This window comes from Chiloscyllium punctatum, chromosome 10 (assembly GCF_047496795.1).
Source record: "Chiloscyllium punctatum isolate Juve2018m chromosome 10, sChiPun1.3, whole genome shotgun sequence".
In the NCBI taxonomy this organism is placed as follows: Eukaryota; Metazoa; Chordata; class Chondrichthyes; order Orectolobiformes; family Hemiscylliidae; genus Chiloscyllium; species Chiloscyllium punctatum.
In genome coordinates, this window is record NC_092748.1 from 112,515,885 (window position 1) to 112,537,096 (window position 21,212).

A 21,212-nucleotide genomic window follows, 5' to 3' on the forward strand; every position below is an offset into this window, starting at 1 on the left:
TTGCCCATGTCATGTAGGTTAGCTATGGGAAATGTGGGGTTGCAGGGATAGTGTGGGTCTGAGTAGGATGCTCTTCAGAGGGTCAGTGTGGACTTAATGGGTTGAATGGCCTGCTTCCATATTATAGGGATCCTATTACAGTTAAACAGCATTTTGAGAGGCCTGAAGGCTGCTAAATGCTTGATAAAAGAATATGATGCTGCATCTCTTGCTGGATCACAAAGCAATCTAAAACTCATTCACACTAAATCCAGGCCACAAAAACTGAAAAATTATTCACCATGGCTACAGAAATATTTACAAGTTAATTGTTAACTTTTGACACAGAAAAAAACTCAGGTTACCAATTCAAAAACCAGAAACTGAAACTCACAATAAATTATATTAAATATATTGAATTATACAACATGAAAACAGACCCTTTGGACCAACCAGTCTGTGCCGACCACAGTCCCAAATTAAACCAGTCCCCCCTGCCTGCATTTGGCCCAAATCCCGCCAAACCTTTCCTATTCATGTACTTATCCAAATGTCTTTTAAATGCTGTAACTGTACCCACATCTAGCACTTTGTCTGGCAGTTCGTTTCACACACTCTGTGTAAAAAAGTTGCCCCACTTTAAAAATATACCCTCTCGCCTTGAAATCCCCTCCTTAGGGAAAACACCTTCTATTCATCTTACCTATACCTGTCATGATTTTATAAACCTCTAGAACGTCACCCCTCTGAAAACAAAAAGAATTCTGGAAATCACAGCAGGTCAGGCAGCATCCACGGAGAGAGAGCAAGCTAATGTTTTGAGTCAAGATGACTCTTCAGTCACTTCTAAACCTCGTACACTCCAGTGAAAAATGTTCCAGCCTATCCAGCCTCTCTTTATAACTCATCTCCTCCACTCCCAGCAACATCTTGATAAATCTCTTCTGAACCCTCTCCAGCTTGATAATATCCTTCCTATAACAGGGAAACCAGAACTGGACACAGCACTCCAGAAGAACCCACGGCAATGTCCTATGCAACTTCAACACAATGTAACATTATACATAAGTCCAACAGTTACATTTCACAGCAATTCATTTATTCTGTTTTTTATCATTCACTCATTGGTATTGCTGGCTAGACCAGATTTATTGTCAATCCTTAATTGCCTGTGGGAATGCAATGGTGAATTGTCCTCTTCATACTGCTCTAGTCCATATGATATGGTGCCTTCATGGTGCTGTGAAAGAGGGAGTTCCAGTAGTTTGACAATCAAAGGACAGTGACATAGCTCCACTGTCAAGGCAATGCATGACATAGAAAGGAATTGGAAGTTGGTGGTGTTCCTATCCGTCTGCTACTGTTGTTCTGCTTTAATGAAGTTGTGGCTTTGGAAGGATACAACTGCATTAAAATCAGTTCAGAAAAGATTCATTCAACTCTTTCTTGAGATTAGAAGGTTTTACAGATTGCGCCTATATCCACTGGAACTTGGATGAGTGAGAGGTGATCTTTTTGAAGTATATAACATCCTGGGAGAACTTAACAGGCTGGATGCTGAGAGCATGTTTCCCCTCATGAGAGAGACTATAATTAATGGATAAAGTATAAAAAAAAAGTAGCCCATTACGAAAGAGAAATGAGGAGAAATCCTTTTTTTTCTGAAAGGGCCATGTATTTGGGGATTCTTTGGCCATGTATTCTTTCCCAGAGTACAAAGAAAATAGGATCATTGACTATTTTTAAGGCTTACTTAGATGGATTCTTGATTTGCAAGGGGTAAAAGTGTAAAGGGAGTTGGCAGGGAAATAGAGTTTGAAGTCACATCTGATCAGCCGTGATCTTATCAAATGGTGCAACAGACTTAAGGGCTCAATGATCTACTCCCTCTCCTCACTCGTACATTTGCAAGTGTTGTTGAAGAAACCTTGGGGTACGTTAATGCAGTACTGCAATGAAATACTTATGCACAGAAAGCTAACACACAGGGCCAGCAGTTAATCAGGAAGGCTAATGGAATGCTGGTCCTTATTTCAAGAGGGTTGGCGTATAAGGGTAGGAACTGTACAAGGTACTGTGGAGACCATATCTGCTCGGTAAGCAGTTTTGGTCTGCCTTATTTAAGGAAAGATATTATTTCATTGGAGACAGTTCAGAGAATGTTCACTTAGATGATTCCTGGTATAGAGGGATTGTCTTATGAGCAAAGATTAAACAGGTTGGGACTCTATTCACTTCAGTTTACAAGAATGAGAGCTGATCATATTGAAACATATAGGATTCTTTAGGGGTTTGGCAGAGTTAATGCTGAAAGGATGTTTCCCTCCATGGGAGAGTTTAGGACCAGAGCATAGTCTCAGAATAAAACGGGACCCAATTTAAGACTCAGATGGGGAGGAATTTCTTCTCTCAGAGAGTTGAGAGTCTTTGGAACTCCTGTACTGTGTGACAGATTCCTTCTGATGAAGAGTCATCTAGACTGGAAATATTAGCTTGCTCTCTCTCCATGGATGCTGCCTGACTCGATGTGATCGCCAGCATTTTTTTTTGTTTTCAATCCAGATTCCAAAATCTGCAGTAATTGGTTCCTAGATAGATTCTTGATCAGTAGGGAAATCAAGGGTGGGGTGACAGACCAGGAAAGTGGACACCAGGGATGTCAGATCAGCCATGATTGAGGGGCCAAAAGGCCTACTCCTGCTCCTATTTCTTATGGTCTTATGATATTATGGAGAGGTGGTGGTATTGTTGTAATATCACTGGACTAGCAATCCAGTACGGGTAATGACATGGGTTTGAATCCCTGTCATGGTAGATGGTTAAAATTGAATCCAATAAAAGTCTCAAGCAAAAAGCCAGTCTAATGGTGAAAAAGTAGCTGCTGATTGCTATAAAACTGCAATTAGTCTATGAATGTCCTTTGGCAATTGAAATTAGCTGCCCTTACCTGGTTTGGCCTACGTGTGACTCCAGAGCCACCTCTGGACATTAAGGGATGAGTAATAAATGTTGGCCTAGCCAATGATGCACATATCCCATAACCAAATTTTAAAAAAACTTCTAGATGCTATTGCAAATGGTCAACAGTGAAGGAGTGGCTAAATGTTTAGGGTGCAATTAATTGAGCTGAAAACCACTTGAGTTGTTGGAGCTGTACCTGTCTCGGCAAGTAGGGAGTGTTCTATCATACTCCTGACTTGTGCCTTTTGTACAGTCACAGGGGAAATCAGGAGACAAGTTACTCACTGCAGTAATTCCTAACCATTGACTCACTCTTCTAGACACAACTTGGATAATGGCATAAAAAAATCAGAATCCAAATGTACTGATGACGAACCATTAAGTGGCATTATACACAGTGGTAGACAATAGCCTAACATTTCAAAGGAATATTGATAGATGAGACAAATAGGCATAGGGAGTTCAATGTAAGCATTGATTGATTTACAGAGGAACCTCGATTATCTGAACAAGATGGGCGGGCACTATTTTGTTTGGATAATTGATTATTTGGTTAATTGATTCAATGTCTCTCCTCTGGGGCTCTGAGTTTTCTGAAGTTTCCTTTTTCCTTGCTCTGCCTGCCTTGCTCTCTCTCTTTGTCTCAGGGTTTGTTTCTGAGCAGACGCACACTTGTGTGTAAGGGACCTGCAGCATCGCTGAAGCCTCCCCTCCACCCCCCAATCAGTTCAATGGGATTGACACAGCGCGCACTTGCTCAGTCTGCTCCCCATTGAGGAGACTAGGCAGCAGCACACTGCGCACGAGCTCCTGCTCCCCCCCCCACCTCAACCCTGTACAACCCCGCCCCACCCATCTGAGCCTCCCCAAACCCACCCCATCGGCCGACCCCCCCCCCCCCCCCCCCCCCCCCGCCCCAACCTGATCCTCGGTCGACCCCCTCCAACCCTGCACCCCATCTGGCCCCATCCAACCCCCCCCCCCCCCAAACCCCATCTCCAGGGAAAGTGTGGGGGGAGAGAGAGACAGAGAGAGAGAGGGCGGGCAGTCAGTCAATTGGAGATGGTTCCTAGACATCCATCAATGTCCAGGACGGTCCTTGGCAACATTTCAGTAAGCCAAATTTGTTTTTAATCATTATAAACAAAAGACGCGGTTAATGTTGGAAACACCTCTTTGATGTAATGTTTCTACCGGGACCTTGAGATCTCCTTTGGATAATCCTAAATTTGGACAATTGATATTCGGATAATCGAGGTTCCTCTGTATTTATTGTCACTTGTATCAAAGTACAGTGAAAAGCTTTGTTTACGAGCAGCACAGGCAGATCATAGTAAGCAAGGATGTACAGAACAAAAAGACTTAGACGGAGGCCTACAGGTTATGTCACAGGACGTTCAAGAGAGATCAACATTTGCAAGGTCAGCAATACTTGAAGCTAGACAGTCCATTCAATATTTTAATAAAGGCCAGGAAGAAGGTGTCCCTGAACCTACTGGTACATGTGTTCAAGCTTCTGTATCTTTTGCCTGATGGAAGAGATGGTATGAGAGCATTACCAGGATGCGAAAGGTCTTTGATGATGTTGGCAGCTTTTCCATGGCAGCGAGCCGTAAAGGATAGATCAGGGTACTTTCTAGATGTAATGAAGTTAAATATGGTGGGTATCCAAAGGGATTTTGTTGGGGGGGATTCAGGCGTATAGACCTGTAAACTGTCACAAACAGGTGCGCAAAGTAATCAAGAAGGCTAATGAAATGCTAGCCTTTCTATCTGGAGGACTGCAGAAGTGATGCTGCAATTCTCCAGAACCCTGGTTAGATCCCCCTTGAAGTAATGTGAGCAGTTCTGGGCACCACACCTTAGGGAGGATATATTGGCCTTGGAGGGAATACAACGCAGGTTACAAGAATGATATCTGGACTACAGGGGTTATTAGGAGAGATTATTCACATCAGGCCTGTTTTCTTGAGAATTCAGAAGGTGAAGAAGTGATCTCATTGAAGCTTTCAAGATAAAAACAGGAAAAGGCAGGGTAGATAAAGAGAAACTATTTCTGCTGGTTGGGGATTCTGGAACTAGTGGCATAGTCTGAAAATTAGGGCTTGAACCTTCAGGAGCGATGTTAGGAAGCACTTCCACACACATAGGTTTGGAACTCAAAATATAAAATGATCAGGGGAATAGATAGAGTAGACAGTCAGAGACCTTTTCCCCGGGTACAACAGAGTGTTACAAGGGGACACAAATTTAAGGTGAAGGGTGGAAGGTATGGGGGGGATGTCAGGGGTAGGTTCTTTACCCAGAGAGTGGGATGGAATGCGCTGCCTGTGGGAGTGGCAGAGTCAGAATCATTGGTGACCTTTAAGCGGCAATTGGATAGGTACATGGATAGATGCTTAAACTAGGACAAATGTTCGGCACAACATGGTGGGCCAAAGGGCCTGTTCTGTGCTGTATTGTTCTATGTTCTATGTTCTAACTCTTTTCCACAGATGGTAGTTGAGGCTAGATCAGTTGTTCTTTAAAATAGATTTTGTTTTATTAAACAAATATATGAAGAGATACAGGCCAAAGGCAGATATACAGAGTTAGGCCACAGATCAGCCATGATCTTATTGAATTGTGGAACAGGCCAAAGGGGCTGAATGGCCTGGCAGCATCTGTGGAGAGAAACAGAGTTAACGTCTTGGGATGCCACCTTCTGGTGGGGGGGGGGGGGTCTGTTATAGAGTCACATAGCATGGAAACAGACCCTTCAGTCTAAGTTGTTTGGTTCTATTTGAACATTTATCCCACACCCTCTTGAAAGCCCCTTTTGAAATTACCTCTGCCTTACTCCCAGGTAGTGCTTTCCAGAGTCTGAGTGGTCACTGCTTTCATTCTGGCAACCTCACATCTGCTCCATTTGCTAGATCGCTTTGAAACCATTTCACGATCCATTTATGAAGAGGAAAGAGTTTGGACCCCCTGTCCCATTTTGTCTGGCTGTCGGGATCCCTCATCTGGGAGGTCTCCTTCAATCTACGGCATTAGTCACCCAGCCAGCTATGTGTGTGCACACCCTCACAGAATTGCACATGTTGTCTGCTTTGTTGCCCACACAATGGAAAGGACTGCAAATGTCACCTGTGTAAGAGATAGGGCTGTGCATGTTGTCAGTGTTAGTGAGGGGACTGCACATGTAGTCTGCATAAGAGGGGTCTGTATATGTCACCTGTGTAAAGAATGGGATCACACACATCATTTGCATAAAGGCAGGACTGCACTCATTGCCTGTGTAAAGGGTGAGACTGAGCCCCTTGCGTGCTTAAATGGTGTGCTGTGTGTTTGCCTGTGTAAAGGGACGACTGTGCACATTGCCTGTGTAAGGGGTGGGACACTTGTGCCTGTGGAAAGGGTGGGTTCATATATCTTGCCTGCATGAAGGTTGAGACTGCACATGTGTCTGTGTAAAGGGAAGACTGTGCATATTGCCTGCATAAGTGGTGGGACTGTGCATGTGCCTGTGTAAAGGGTGGGACCGTGCATCTTGCCTGCATAAATGGTGGAATTGTGCGTGTGCCTTTGTAAGGGGAGGACTGTGCATATTGCCAGTGTAAACGATGGGACTGCACACGTGCCTGTGTAAAGGGAGAACTGTACACCTTGTCTGCACAAAGGGTGGAACTGGATGTGTGCCTGTGTAACAGGAGAACTGTGCATATTGCATGCATTAGGGCGGGACCTTGCATCACACCTGCATAACGGGTGGAACTGTGCGTATGCCAGTGTTAAAGGATGACAGTGCATAATTGCCTGCGTAAGTGTTGGTACTGCGCATGTCCCTGTGTAAAGGGAACTGCACATTTGAAGGTTGGGACTGCGCATGTGTTGGTGTAAAGGGCGGGATCGTGTACGTTGCCAGCATGCGTAATCGAGACGGTGCACGTCACACGCGGGTGACGGCGGGAATGCGCATGTCGTCAGCATGAATGGTGGGAGCGCGCACGTTGCCTTAAGACGTAACGTGTCATCGAGACGTAAGTGGTAAGCGCGGGATTCGCCGGTCGCCCCGAGACACGCGCTGTGTGGTTGCTAAGGGAGCGGGAGGGCCGGTCGTCAGCCTGCCCGCCCTCAGGAAGGAGCTGAGCATCAACAGCCCGTTCGGGATTGTTTGTTTGTTTATTTATTTAGTGATGATGTGAGGGGAGGCAGGAGTGGGAATAGTCAGGGTCCCGGAGTGATCCCGATCTGAACGGTAGGCCCGAGGCCCGCGGGGACGGTGAGGGGAGTGCAGTGAGGAGCAGCAGGAGGATGGCCGTGAGGCGGCGGCGCCGCCGGATATGAGCCGCCTTCAGTCTCAGGAGTACAGGCCTATCCGAGAGGACAAGAAGCGGAGACAGAGAGAGAGAGGGCCGTCAGCCCGAGCCTGCAGCTGGCGCCCGGTCAGCGCTTCCCTTAACCCGCCGGCCCAGCGCAGCCTCCCCGGTAAGTACTCAGGGAGAGGGGGGAGGATATGGCGGGCTGGGGTGAAGGGGCTGGTGGGAGAGGAAAGAATTGGGTGGGTGGGAGGGAGGGGGGGGGGCGGTGGAGAGGAGGGACGGGAGGAGGGGATGATGGAGCTGTAGGATCACGGGGAAGAGGAGGGGTCTGTGGGGGGGGCCACGGGGAAGAGGAGGGGTCTGTGGGGGGGGCCACGGGGAAGAGGAGGGGTCTGTGGGGGGGGCCACGGGGAAGAGGAGGGGTCTGTGGGGGGGCCACGGGGAAGAGGAGGGGTCTGTGGGGGGGGCCACGGGGAAGAGGAGGGGTCTGTGGGGGGGGCCACGGGGAAGAGGAGGGGTCTGTGGGGGGGGCCACGGGGAAGAGGAGGGGTCTGTGGGGGGGGCCACGGGGAAGAGGAGGGGTCTGTGGGGGGGGCCACGGGGAAGAGGAGGGGTCTGTGGGGGGGGCCACGGGGAAGAGGAGGGGTCTGTGGGGGGGGCCACGGGGAAGAGGAGGGGTCTGTGGGGGGGGCCACGGGGAAGAGGAGGGGTCTGTGGGGGGGGCCACGGGGAAGAGGAGGGGTCTGTGGGGGGGGCCACGGGGAAGAGGAGGGGTCTGTGGGGGGGGCCACGGGGAAGAGGAGGGGTCTGTGGGGGGGGCCACGGGGAAGAGGAGGGGTCTGTGGGGGGGGCCACGGGGAAGAGGAGGGGTCTGTGGGGGGGGCCACGGGGAAGAGGAGGGGTCTGTGGGGGGGGCCACGGGGAAGAGGAGGGGTCTGTGGGGGGGGCCACGGGGAAGAGGAGGGGTCTGTGGGGGGGGCCACGGGGAAGAGGAGGGGTCTGTGGGGGGGGGCCACGGGGAAGAGGAGGGGTCTGTGGGGGGGGCCACGGGGAAGAGGAGGGGTCTGTGGGGGGGGCCACGGGGAAGAGGAGGGGTCTGTGGGGGGGGCCACGGGGAAGAGGAGGGGTCTGTGGGGGGGGCCACGGGGAAGAGGAGGGGTCTGTGGGGGGGGCCACGGGGAAGAGGAGGGGGCCACGGGGAAGAGGAGGGATCTGTGGGGGGCCACGGGGAAGAGGAGGGGGCCACGGGGAAGAGGAGGGGTCTGTGGGGGGCCACGGGGAAGAGGAGGGGTCTGTGGGGGGCCACGGGGAAGAGGAGGGGTCTGTGGGGGGCCGCGGGGCAGAGGAGGGGGCCACGGGGCAGAGGAGGCTTCTGTGGGGATCACAGGGGTGAGGAGGAGGCCGTGAGAGATATTGCGGAAAAGAGTTTGGAGAAATGAAGGTGGGGAGGGTGGTGGGTGTGAAATGGGGTCACAAGGGTGTGGAAATTTTGATGCGATAAGATAGTTGTGGTTGGGTGACAGAGGAGTGGCCCCGTTACGGTCGTGACAAAGTGGGGTGACAAGAGGCAGGAGTGTAGGGTTGCAAGGGATAAGGAGGTGGAGATTAGCGAAGTGGCATTGGGATCAGTGTTGGGACATCAACAATTTACAATCTGTAACTAACTTGGTTTCAGGGCTTCTGAAAATTGTTGATGAGGCCAAAATGTGTAGGTGTGTAAATTTAAACAGGTTCTTGATCAGTAGGGCAATTGGGGTTATGTGGAAATGGCACAAAAGTGGATGTAAGGACTGCTTAATCAGCCATGGTCCTATTAAATGGCAGGGGATGCCTGTGGGCCCAAATGTTCTGTTCCTCTTCAAAAGACCATAAGAAATAGAAAGACGATTTTTGAGTCAGCAGAGAGAAATAAATGATTCAATGAATGAAACTTTTGGCTAATGTAATTCAGAGTGGTAAAATAGGATATTGTCCACTTTTGTAAGGAGAATAGAGAAACAGGACATTATTTAAATGGAGGGAGATTGGCAAACTCAAGATTGGGATTGTTTGTTTGTTTGTTTATTTAGTGATGATGTGAGGGGAGGCAGGAGTGGGAATAGTCAGGGTCCCGGAGTGATCCCGATCTGAACGGTAGGCCCGAGGCCCGCGGGGACGGTGAGGGGAGTGCAGTGAGGAGCAGGAGGATGGCCGTGAGGCGGCGGCGCCGCCGAATATGAGCCGCCTTCAGTCTCAGGAGTGCAAGCCTATCCGAGAGGACAAGAAGCGGAGACATAGAGAGAGGGAGAGGGCTGTCAGATTAATACTTGGATCAGATTAAGTTAGTATGTAGTTAGAGGAACGATCAGAAAGGCATGTAGAATGTTGCTGTATATTGAAAGGGAATGAAATATAGAGGTAGGATGTTGTTCAGAGTCCTAGTGAGACCACAGCTGAAGGAGGGTACTGTCTCTAGTCTCCTGATAACAAGAATATACAGGTCTGGTTTCCGCAGTTTCAATTGCCTGCGGTTTACCACTGTTCGAACATACTACAGAGGAATCTCGATTATCCGAAGGACACGAGTGGGGAGTATTCCGTTTGGTTAATTGAATGCCGGATAGTTTAGCCAAGCATTGGTACTTTGCGATCTTGCCGGATAATCTAATGTTCAAATAATCAAATGCCGGGTAAGTGGGATTCCTCTGTATAGGTAACATTCCAGAACAAGGGACCAGAAGGTTGCTGGGAAGGTACGTTTCCCATTTAAATGAATGGGTTTGTACATATCTGTAGTTTCGGGCTTCCGCAGTAGGTCTTGGAATGTATCCCCTGCAGGTACCGGGGGTCTACGGTAATTGCTTGTGAAGCACTTGAGGTTTACTTAGTGGGGAAAGTTATCTCATGAGAGACGAGGCCAAGGAGAGAACAGTACATAAATAAGGTGTAACAAGCATACAGAATGCTAGAGAAACTCAGTACATTTGGCAGCATCTTTGGAAAGGTTTTGAGTCTGGTATGACTTCAGAAGTGAAAAATAATGGGTCTCCTGCCTGTGAGGGATGTGATATTTGGTTTTCCAGTTGTTGATCTGTATTTTTTTTATTTGCTCCTGGGATATGGCGTCAGTTGCTACGCTAACATTTATAGCTCATCCTTAACAGTCCACAGGGAAAGCTAGTGTGCCTCCAATTAAACCTGTTGGACTATAACCTGGTGTTGTGATTTTTAACTCCATAGGGAAATTCAGCAGCTTTCCTTCTCTAAAAAAGATTATACAGGGAGAATTAGCTAGTTGGATACAGAACTGGCTTGAAGGTAGAAGACAGAGCAGTGGTAAAGGGTTGCTTTTCAGACTGGGGGCCTGTGGCAGATGGAGTTTATTGTAGATAAATGTGAGGTGCGCGTGTTGGAAAGGCAAATCAAATCAGGACTTATACAATTATGGTCTTTGGGAAGTGTGGCTTGGGGTGCAGTTTCAGAGTTCCTTGAAAGTGGAGTCGCATGGATAGTGAAGTGAGTGGAATGAGCTGTCAGAGGAAGTGGTGGAGGCTGGTACAATGGCAACATTTAAAAGGCATCTGGATGGGGACATGAATAGGAAGGGTTTAGAAGGATATGGGCTAATTGCTGACAAATGAGACTAGGTTAATCTGATCGGAATGGGCGAGTTGGACAGAAGGGTCAGTATCCGTACATCTCTATGACTAATGAACCTGATGGATGTTTATAGCAAATTACATGATCTTGTTCAACAATTGCATCTGGGTATAATGCGAAAGCATCAGAGCCATGCAAAATGTAACTGTATATACACTTAACAACCATATCCATTTGAGATCTCATTAGTTTTGTCACGTGTTCAGCATTGTGCATGGGAATCATGGAAAGCAATTTTTTTAAAATTTAACCTATTTTCTAATTAGCCTATTCAGAAATATTACTATAAATCTTTGGAGCAGGTGGGGCTGACCCCCAGACCCCTTGGACATTACCCCTGTACCACAAGAGGGCAAAGCAATGTCTTTACAGATTAGGCTGGGATTCCATAAGCCATTTGTACAGAGTGTATTTTTAGTATGTACAGTAAAAGAAAGTAGGTTCCATTCATGAGAGCAGTCTTCACAAGACAAACTGAATATATTGCAATTTATAATTACTGTTCTGGGGCATTTCTGGTCAAAAATTTGTATTTTACAGTTTGTAAACTGCGGGAGGGCAGAACTGAGGTTTTGATAATTGTAACTGCAGAGAAAAGCAAACTTTTCATATGACATATGGGGCAGCGCATTGGCACAGTGGTTAGCACTGCTGCCTCACACTGCCAGGTACCTGATTTCACTTCTAACCTTGGACGACAGCGATAGGTTGAAGTGAATGGTACAGGTGCATTTAAGTTGTGTAATCAAATGAGGGAGAGCAGAAGAGAGGGTTATGATACTTTCAGATGAGGAAAGCTAGGAGGAGGCTGGATGGAGTGTTTGGGCTGAATGGCCTGCTGTGCCTTGTGTAGCCTATGGAGAGGGTTCAGAAAAGATTTACCAGAATGCTGCTGCGATTGGAGGGTTTGAGTTATAAAAATAGGCTGGGACTTTTTACACTGGAGCATGGAAAGTTGAGGGGGTGACCTTTATACAGGTTTATAAAATAGGTGGGTTATGGGTAAGGTGAATGGCAAGGGTATTTTCCCGAGGGTGAAGCATTCAAACTTGGGGGCATTATTTTTAAGGTGAAAGGAGAAAGTATTGAAAAGATCATGAGGGGCAACTTTTTTTTTTACACAGAAAGTGTTTTGTGTGCGGAATGAACTACTAGAGAAAGTGGCGGATGAGGATGCAGTTACAACATGTAAAAGACATTTGGATAAATTCACGAGTAGGAAAGGTTTGAACGTAAATGGGCCAAACGTAGGCAAGTGAGACTAATCTAGTTTGGGAGCATGGACTGTTTGGATCTAAGGGTCCATTTCCATGCTCTGTGACTGTCTGTGTAGAGTTTGCATGTTCTCATGTCTGCACCCTGGTTTATGTCAAGTGCTCTGATTTCCTCCCACTGTCCAAAGATATGTAGGTTAGGTGGATTGGCCATGTTAAATTGCGCCATAGTATCTACACGTGTGCAAGCTAGTGGTTTAGCTATAATAAGTGCAGAATTACAGAGATGGTGCCAGGGGTGTTCTGGGTCTGGATGGAATGCTATTTGGAGAGTCAGTGCAGACTTGATGGGCCTCATGGCTTCTGTCCGAAGGGGCTCTGTGATGTTCGGACAATCTGAAAGTCCTAGCCAGAGGATTACTTTGAAATGCAGCATAAACATTGCAGCTTATTTGAAGACCACATATGTAAGTTAGCATATGATAGGATTAAAAGTTAATCTACATCTGGTGGTTAATAGGACACAGAAGATTTGTTCAAATTGTGACATGGGACCTCACTCATTTGAGCATCTTCTAAGTCTTGACCATGTGTATTGTTTTTATTTGTTAATTGCAGCATCTCTGATGTGCTGACGCTTGTGTGTCTGCATTAGAGACATTAGATAGCAATTAGAGGGAGGGATGCCTGACTGAGTGATCTCCTTGCTAATCTGAAATGTTGAGAGGAATTGTAGTGCCCTTCCTACATCCTGGCTGATGTGATTTAATTCAGTAAAGTCCAAGATAAGGCCTTGAGCTGTGTGCTTCAAATCATCACATAAACTTAAAATTAATTTATTTTGTGTGGATGTTCATTTCAAGGTTGTTACCGATAATTGGCGAAAATAAATCATGGAATTGAGGAAAGGGGGTGTACATTTAGGATTGAGATGAAAATTTGTTTACTTCAAGGAGTTGTGTGTCTTTGGCATTCTCCACCACATGACATTGTTAGTGTCACAGTGTTGGCATAGATGGATTTTTGGTGCATCAGAATCAAGGGAGAGAGAAAGTGGAATTGTGGTCCAAGATCAGCCATGCTTGTACTAAATGATGGACCAGGCCATGTGATCTATTCCTTGTATCCCTTGTACATGTATATTTTGTAAAGCCATTTACAAGTGGCCTGCCTCAAAATGCATATTAATGTATTACATATTCATGACATTAATTGTGCAGTGGCTTCATAATATGTATGAATGTAGGTGAACAATAACTTTGTGAGATATATACAGATATGCTTGCAGGAGCAGTGTATTGAAACATGCAAGTCTCTTGGCTTGACTGCTTGCTCTGGAAATAATGTTCAAGGTGTGGATCAAGAAGTGGGAGCCCAAATGCATAAGAATCTCCCAAGTTATAAAGGCCAGGAGCATAGATAATAGTAGATACCAATGTACCATTAGGTGGTGCGATTGGTTTTTGAGTGCCGTAGTAAAGCACTAGAAAAGCTATGTCAAGCTGAATGGTTGGCTCTCAGCAGTAAATTTCAGTGGGTTGGGAGTCGATGCAGTATTTTAAAATCTTAATTTCGCAAGTATTATGGTGAAAATGTACATGTGACTATATTGACCTTCATTGTCAGAGAATAGTTGCTTTACTGGGGGAACATTCTATGTTGGGTCTCCAAGAATGTGCTCCAGATTACTCAGATATTCTTCAGACCTGGGTGGAATCATTGATTTGTATGTATCTTGCATGTGTTTCACCCACGTGGGGCGATAAATATTTCAGCAAAAGGGGTTACTTCAGTCAGTAGGAAGATTTTTGCTGACCTGCTTATAGCAACAATGGGATGGGGTGACCAGGGAGCTTCCTGCACAGTTGACAGACCTATCGGGGGATCTGTGGTAGAGGGACTGAATGCTTGGCAAGTAGTGTCAACCAGGGCTACTTTTTTTTTGGTTAGTATTGGGCTTTGAGTTATAAAGAAAGGCTGGGATTTTATTTTTCCCTGCAGCATAGGAGGTTTAGAAATGATCCGACAGAAGTTTATAAAATAATGAGAGGTATAGATAGAGTTAAAAAATGTGTTGCTGGAAAAGCGCAGCAGGTCAGGCAGCATCCAAGGAGCAGGAGAATCGATGTTTCGGACATAAGCCCTTCTTCAAGAAACGTCGATTCTCCTGCTCCTTGGATGCTGCCTGACCTGCTGCGCTTTTCCAGCAACACATTTTTCATCTCTGATCTCCATCATCTGCAGTCCTCACTTTCTCCTCCATAGATAGAGTTAATGCTAGTTGTCTTTTCCCTAGGATGGGGGATTTTAAGAGGAGGGGCATATTTTTAAGGTGAGAGGAGAGAGATTTAACAAAGACACGAATGGCAATTTTTTTACAAAGAGTGTGGTATGTGTGTGGAATGAGCTTCCAGATGAAGTGATGGATGTGTGGAAAATTACTGTGTTTAAAAGACTATTGGATAAGTGCATGAATAGGAAAGGTTTGGAGGGATATGGGCCAGGAGCAGGCAGATGGGACTGGTTTAGTTTTGGGTTATGTTAGGCATAGACTGGTTGGATTGAAGCATCTATTTCCATGCTGTATGATTCTATGGAGCTGTACTCATCCAGGCAAGTAGGGAGTATTCCACCAAACCTACGATTGGTGCCATGAGGACAGGTATTGAGGAGTTGATTGGAAGGAGGGAGGTGAAATTTACTTCAGGCTTTCTAAACTCTGACCTAATCCTGTAGCCACAATATTTAAATGACTTGTCCACAATTGTTTCTGCTCAACAGTAAAACCCTGTGTTAGAGAGGGTTGCAGTGTAGTCTCGTCAGTTTTGTGAAGCATTTAACTACCCTTATCCAAGAATTCAGATTTCTTCGAGGAGTGAAGCAAGGACAGACTGAATTTTGTTTTCAGGTTGGACTTTACTAAAGGAGAATTTGGAGAACTGGCTCGTTTCCACTCAATTTGGAGGGGATAGAATGGTCACTAAGGACTGTGGTTTTAAGAACTTTATTGGTGAATTTTTTTTCCACGTGGGAGGATTCTTCAAATTCTGGTTACTGTAAAGGGCTAATAATTTTTGTTATAATCACTGCATGTTGTGAGTCAATAACTTGTTTAAATACTGGCTGTTAAGAGTCTTATGAATGCTGGCAATGCCATTGGTTATCGTGAAATGATAAAAGGAGGGAATCAATGTGTATCGGGTATGAGCAGGTAGGGAAAGAGTTGAATTTTGTGAAACAAGAGGTTCAGCTGAGCATGACTTAGATTAGATAACTTATAGTTAACAATGGGGTGCTGGAAGCAAGGGTAATGGGTTAACAAGGTGGAAAAGCATTCATTATGTAGAGCCATTTAACTATATTAGAAGCATTCAGTGTGTAAGGTAAGTTTAACAAGGTGAAAAGTATTCATTATGTGAAGCCAGTTAACGTTAAGAAAATTCATTGTCACGGCAGATGGTTTAATCTTTACTGTTGATGCTCACTGATTGTAACGGTCACCCAATCAATATTTATGTTGCCTTATCTGGATGCTCTTCCCTGTAAAATGACTGTATAATTCATTAAGAAACTGCTATTCCAGAGAGGATCGTGAACTCATGTCTCTGTACACATGGGCAATCATTCTCTCTCTCCCTCCAGGGCACTGAGTAAAGATGTCTCTGAGCGTTTTGCTTCAACTGAGGGGAGAAACGGGGTGATAAGTTGACTAGAAGATATCATGAGCAACTCCTGCAGAGATGTGCTGGAGCTGAGATGACTGACCTTTGACCCCAAAATCACCATCTGAGCTAGATATGATTCAAACATTGGAAAGTTTTCCTTGATTCCCACTGACTTCAGTTTTATGGGGCTCCTTGATGCTGCATTTGATCAAATGTGGCCTTGATATCAAGTTGTAGTCATACTCACCTCACACCTCTTAATTCAGGTCAGACAGTATGCTCTTTTCTCTAAGGTTTCTTTCAAAGACCATTCCATTATTTTTTCCATTCATTCGCGATATGATTGTCACTGGCTGGCCAGCATTAATTAGCCATCCCTAGTTACCCTTCAGAGGGTGGTGGTGAGTTTATTAAGCTTTGACTAGTATTGAAGATGGAATGAGTTTGTGAGGTATTAAGGGGAGCCAAAAGATTTGCCTGGAGTGGAGTTGGAGAAACTAATCTCATGTAATCAGTGTGCTTGTGGCTTCTAATTTCAGAGAACACACCAATGGGAAAATAATAAGGAAATGACCCCTTCGAAGCTATGAACTGTTTGTGATAAAAACCATAATTCTGTAAGTGTGTGGTGTGTGACTAGTAATGAAGCGCTATTCCCTTTTGTAGGCAATTAATACTTTAAACCAGAATTTAGTAAATATTGGCTTTAGTCATTTGATACAGTAAAATGTTTAAAAAGTGAAATCTTGATGTGTTATTCTTTCAGTGGTAAACTGAAAGTTCAAATTTCTCTTGAAGGTTATTGGTCTCTACAGAGATTGGAATTGTTGCATTGAACATTATTACAATGTGCTTGTCTATCTGAACAACAAAAGAAAGCTAACCTTGTATCTTGTTAGGTTCTGGGTTTTCCATTAGAGTACCTGCTATATTAAACTTTTGAGCTGCCTTCCAACACCTCCCACTGGGATAATTGCCTGTAATTTTATTATTGTACCCTACTCATAACTTAAACCGTAGAGTACTTGACCATCACTTCATATAATAAGGTTTACCTTTCCAAAATAGTGACTTATTAAGCCATTTGCCATATCACTAAATTCAAGCTAATTCAAATGCCAAAATGACTCTTTTGTGTGGGGCTGTATTACATGATTACAGAGCTTAAATGTGCAAATGTTTAGTCAGCACTGCATGACCTGTTCTGCCAGGCACATAGGACTGCAAGCATTGTGTATTTAATTACACAAAAGAAGGATTTATAGCTTCTTTGTGTGAGAGTGAGTAATGCTGTTGATAGCATAAGTTGGAAAAATCATGTCTGTGGAACTGTCCTACTGGCTTTATGACCTGAACAGTTGTATTATTGTCACAAAGCTCTGGCACATTTTTTAGCTGAAGTAAGTAATAATTACAGTTCCTTTTTTATGGAGCCAGTGCCTACAAAAACACTGATTTCAGCAGCAACTCCGTTTTTTTAATTTCAGCGGTTTAGTATTCGCTTGTTCAGCATTATATACCTTTATATGATCAACAGAAATTATGTTTTCCTTTTATTAATTTTTCTAACTTGATATTATTTGTCTGTAAATTGAAAATCATAGAAAATCGATGGAATCGCAGAAATAGATCTGAAGCATTCTTTTAAAAATCAAGTTATAAGAATGGGATTTGCCACTAATGCAATCATTTGATGATTTTGATTTTAATTCTTGTTAGTTGGGCTAGTATTTTGTTGCCCATCTCTGATTGCATTTGAGAAGGTGGTGAACCTTGAACTTCTGCACTTGCATCTCGTGTATGTACGCTGTTAGACTGTGTGGGCACTGGAGGAATTAGTTCTATGGCTTTAGTCTAGTTGCAATACTTATATATTTCCAAGTTAGAATAGTGTGTGGCTTGGAAGGGCACTTTGAGTTAGTGATGTTCCCATGCATCTTCTGAATTTTTCCATTGAAGTGGATATTGTGAATTACAAAGAGTTTTTTTTGAAGGAGGCTTGACGATTTGCTTCCTTCAACAATGCTTCCCAGATTTGTGATCTCTTCCACTGAGAAGGACAATGACAGCAGATACATGGGTTACAAGTGTGCAGAAAAGTTGTTCCAACATATTAGGGTGGTTTTGGATCCTAAAAAAATACCTGGTGCCTTATGGTGATTCTGAACACTGTCATTGACACACCAGCCATGGGGAAAGAATGCACTTAGGAATCCTGCAAGGTCATTTCATGGAAGATTCCAGTAAGATGATGTCACAGAAATTGATTGTTATTTGCTTCTATGCAAATATGAAGATCTGTCAGATAATTCATAGGTTAGTACACAGATTTCCTCTCTGAGCCATGGCTCCTGTCAATATCAGTCAGTTCAGTGCAGTCTAAAAAATGAGTTTTAGTTGATGTTTAGGTGTGAATTCATGATGGTAGTGGTAATCCAGGAAATTCCACAGAACAGTTAGTAGCATTTTACAAAAATACAATGCAGTATTATATATGAAAGACAATTTCTCAACGGTTTATATCTGACCTCACTTGTTTTGTAGTGATCGTATTCCTAAGAGTTATGTGTTCTCTTGATTTCTGTGTTTACACACAATTGCCTACAAACAAGGACGTGGTTGGTGAGTATTTTTAATACAAAGTTGGAATCAATTTTTAATTTATCTATTCACTTCATTCTTAATTAACTTATCTTCAGAGACGAGGCTTTGCTGTCGAATGTGTGGAAGGATCAGAAAAATCTCCAAAATTGTAACTAGCTGCTCGGGAACCACCTGGAGTTAACCTTATAGCTTCTTTAGGAGTAACTTGTATCCGTAACATGGCTCACTCTACTGACTTAGCATCAGCTAACTTGAACCCATTGAAAAAATGTACCAACCATCATTTTGGGTACTTTTTAAAAATTTATCCTTGAGATGTGAATGTCATCTTCAAGGCCCATCCCAAATTTGCCTCAAAGGTGGTGATACACTGCCGTCTTGAGCTGCTGCAGTCCACATCATGTAGATCTTGACCCATAAAATTGGTGTGAATAAATTTGTCAGTTTAATCCCTTTGGATTATGGTATCATTGTTCTGCAATGTCAACTGTTGAGCCAGGTATGAAGTTTTCTGTTGTGTTTGAATTCTAAATAAAAACGAAGTTGCTGAATAAAGAGACCTTGGAATGTACGTTCATAGCTCCTTGAAAGTGGAGTCGCAGGTAGATAGGATAGTGAAAAAGGCGTTTGGTATGCTTTCCTTTATTGGTCAGAGTATTGAGTACAGGAGTTGGGAGGTCATGTTGCGGATTAACAGAATTTGAGCTGTAGGGGGAGGCCAAACAGGCTGGGGTTGTTTTCCCTGGAGTGTCGGAGGCTGAGGGGTGACCTTATAGAGGTTTATAAAATTATGAGGGGCATGGATAGGGTAAATAGACAAAGTCTTCCCTGGGGTTGGGGAGTCTAGAACGAAAGGGCATAGGTTTTGGGTGAGAGGGGAAAGATATAAAAGAGAGTGGTACGTGTATGGAATGAGCTGCCAAAGGAAGTGGTGGAGGCTGGTACAATTGCAACATTTAAAAGGCATTTGGATGGGTATATGAATAGGAAGGGTTTGGAGGGATATGGGCCGGCTGCTGGCAGGTGGGACTAAATTGGGTTGGGATATCTGGTCAGTATGGACTGGTTGGACCGAAGTTTCTGTTTCCATGCTATACATCTGACTCTACAAAGAAAGGAGTTGCTTAGTGATATGTTATAAATGTAACAACCTCTCCCAACTAAAGAGCTGATCGTTGGCTTCAGGAAGTAAGGAGGAGGGCACATCCCTACATCTGAGATAGAGATGGTTGAGAGTGTCAAGTTCTGAGGAGTGACAATTACCAACGATCTGTCCTGGACCACCCACGTTGATACAATGGTCACAAAAGCACAATAATACCTTAAGTTGCTTTATTGTTGTCATGAGGACCTAAGTACATTTAAAAAGCCTTTTAAAAACTTTTCAAAAATGTACAGTGAAAAGTTTTGTTTGTGAGCAATACAGTCAGATCATACCAAACAAGGACATAGTCCGTTCTCCTATAACGTGATGGTTCCGTTCTTGTACATCTCTTGTTACAAGAAAATCGGGCAATAACCATGCCATTTAAACCAATGGAGCTGGAATCGCAATAGAGCCAATTCAGATAAGGAAAGTTTATGTTCAGCAAGTTACAGCCTAAATTCTTCAATCTCATTAAAACCAATGTACGTTGAAGAAACACGCGTTGTAGTAGAACTGACTGTACAGATCGTAGGGTGTTTAGATGGAGGTGGACAAGGTTACGAATATGCAGGAGGTCCACAAAAGCAAGGTTGGCGTTACTTTGAAATTAAAGAGGTCCATTTAGCAGTCTAATAATAGTGGGAGAAGCTGTTCCTTAACCTGTTGGTGCAAGTGTTCAAACTTCTGTATCTTCTGTCTGATGGAAGTAGTTAGAAGGGAGTATTACTTGGATGGGAGGGATCTTTGTTGTTGGCAGCCTTTCCACAACAAGTGTAAATTGAGTTCATGGATAGGAGGTTGGCTTCCTTGATGGTCTGGGTTGTGCACACAACTCTCTCAGTAGTTTTCTTACAGTCCTGGGCTGAGCAGTTGCCATACCAAACTGGGATGCATTCAGATAGAATGTTTTCTGTGATGCATCTGTAAAAGCTGGTGAGGATCCTTATGGGAATGCAGAATTTCCTTAGGCTCCTGAGGAAGAAGAGGTGTTATACTTTCTTGACTGTTGCATCTATATGGGAGTTACAAAAAAAATTGTTGGTTATTGTCACTCCTACGAATTTAAAACACTTTTGACCCTCTTCCACCTCAGCTCCGTTGGCTCAGGAGACTAAAGAAATTCAGCATGTCCATAAGGACCCTCATTGACCTTTTATAGATGCATCATAGAATGTTTTCTATCTTATTTGCATTCCGGTTTGGTATGGCAACTGCTCTGCCCAGGATGGTAAGAAACTACAGAGTGTTGTGAACGCAGACCAGTCCGGCACACAAGTCAACCTTTCACCTGTTGACTCCATCGATACTTCTTGCTGCTTCGAAGGCGACCAATATCTTCAAAGACCCCTCCCATCTCAATTGTAATCTCTTCCAACATCTTCCATCTGACGCAAGGTACAAAAGTTTAAATACATGTACCAACAGCTTCTGCCCTGCTGTTATTAGACTTATGCATAGATCTCTCAAATTTCAAATCTAATGTTGATCTTGTTTTTTGTGCACCACTGTTGTAGCCCTAAGTCTGTATTCCTTACTCTGTTCTATCACCCTATGATCTGCCTGTACTGCATGCAAAACAAAACATTTCACACTACCTCGGTGCATGTGACAATAATAAACCAAAATTCTTCTAGAATTAGAGGACATGTTTACATTTCACTTTTAAGTGGTTCGAAACCCTCTTTGTCCTTGGTATGTT

At 44.3% G+C, this 21,212-nt stretch overlaps 1 protein-coding gene across 1 annotated transcript in view; it reads left to right on the top strand.

Moving 5' to 3' along the window:
• The first annotated feature begins 6,975 nt into the window (after positions 1-6,975).
• ttll4 (tubulin tyrosine ligase-like family, member 4) overlaps positions 6,976-21,212 on the top strand; it is a 106,584-nt gene continuing 92,347 nt past the window's right edge. The window contains exon 1 of the mRNA XM_072579948.1: positions 6,976-7,410. The gene's annotated coding sequence lies outside the window, so the exon portion shown is untranslated. The remainder of the gene's footprint in view (positions 7,411-21,212) is intronic.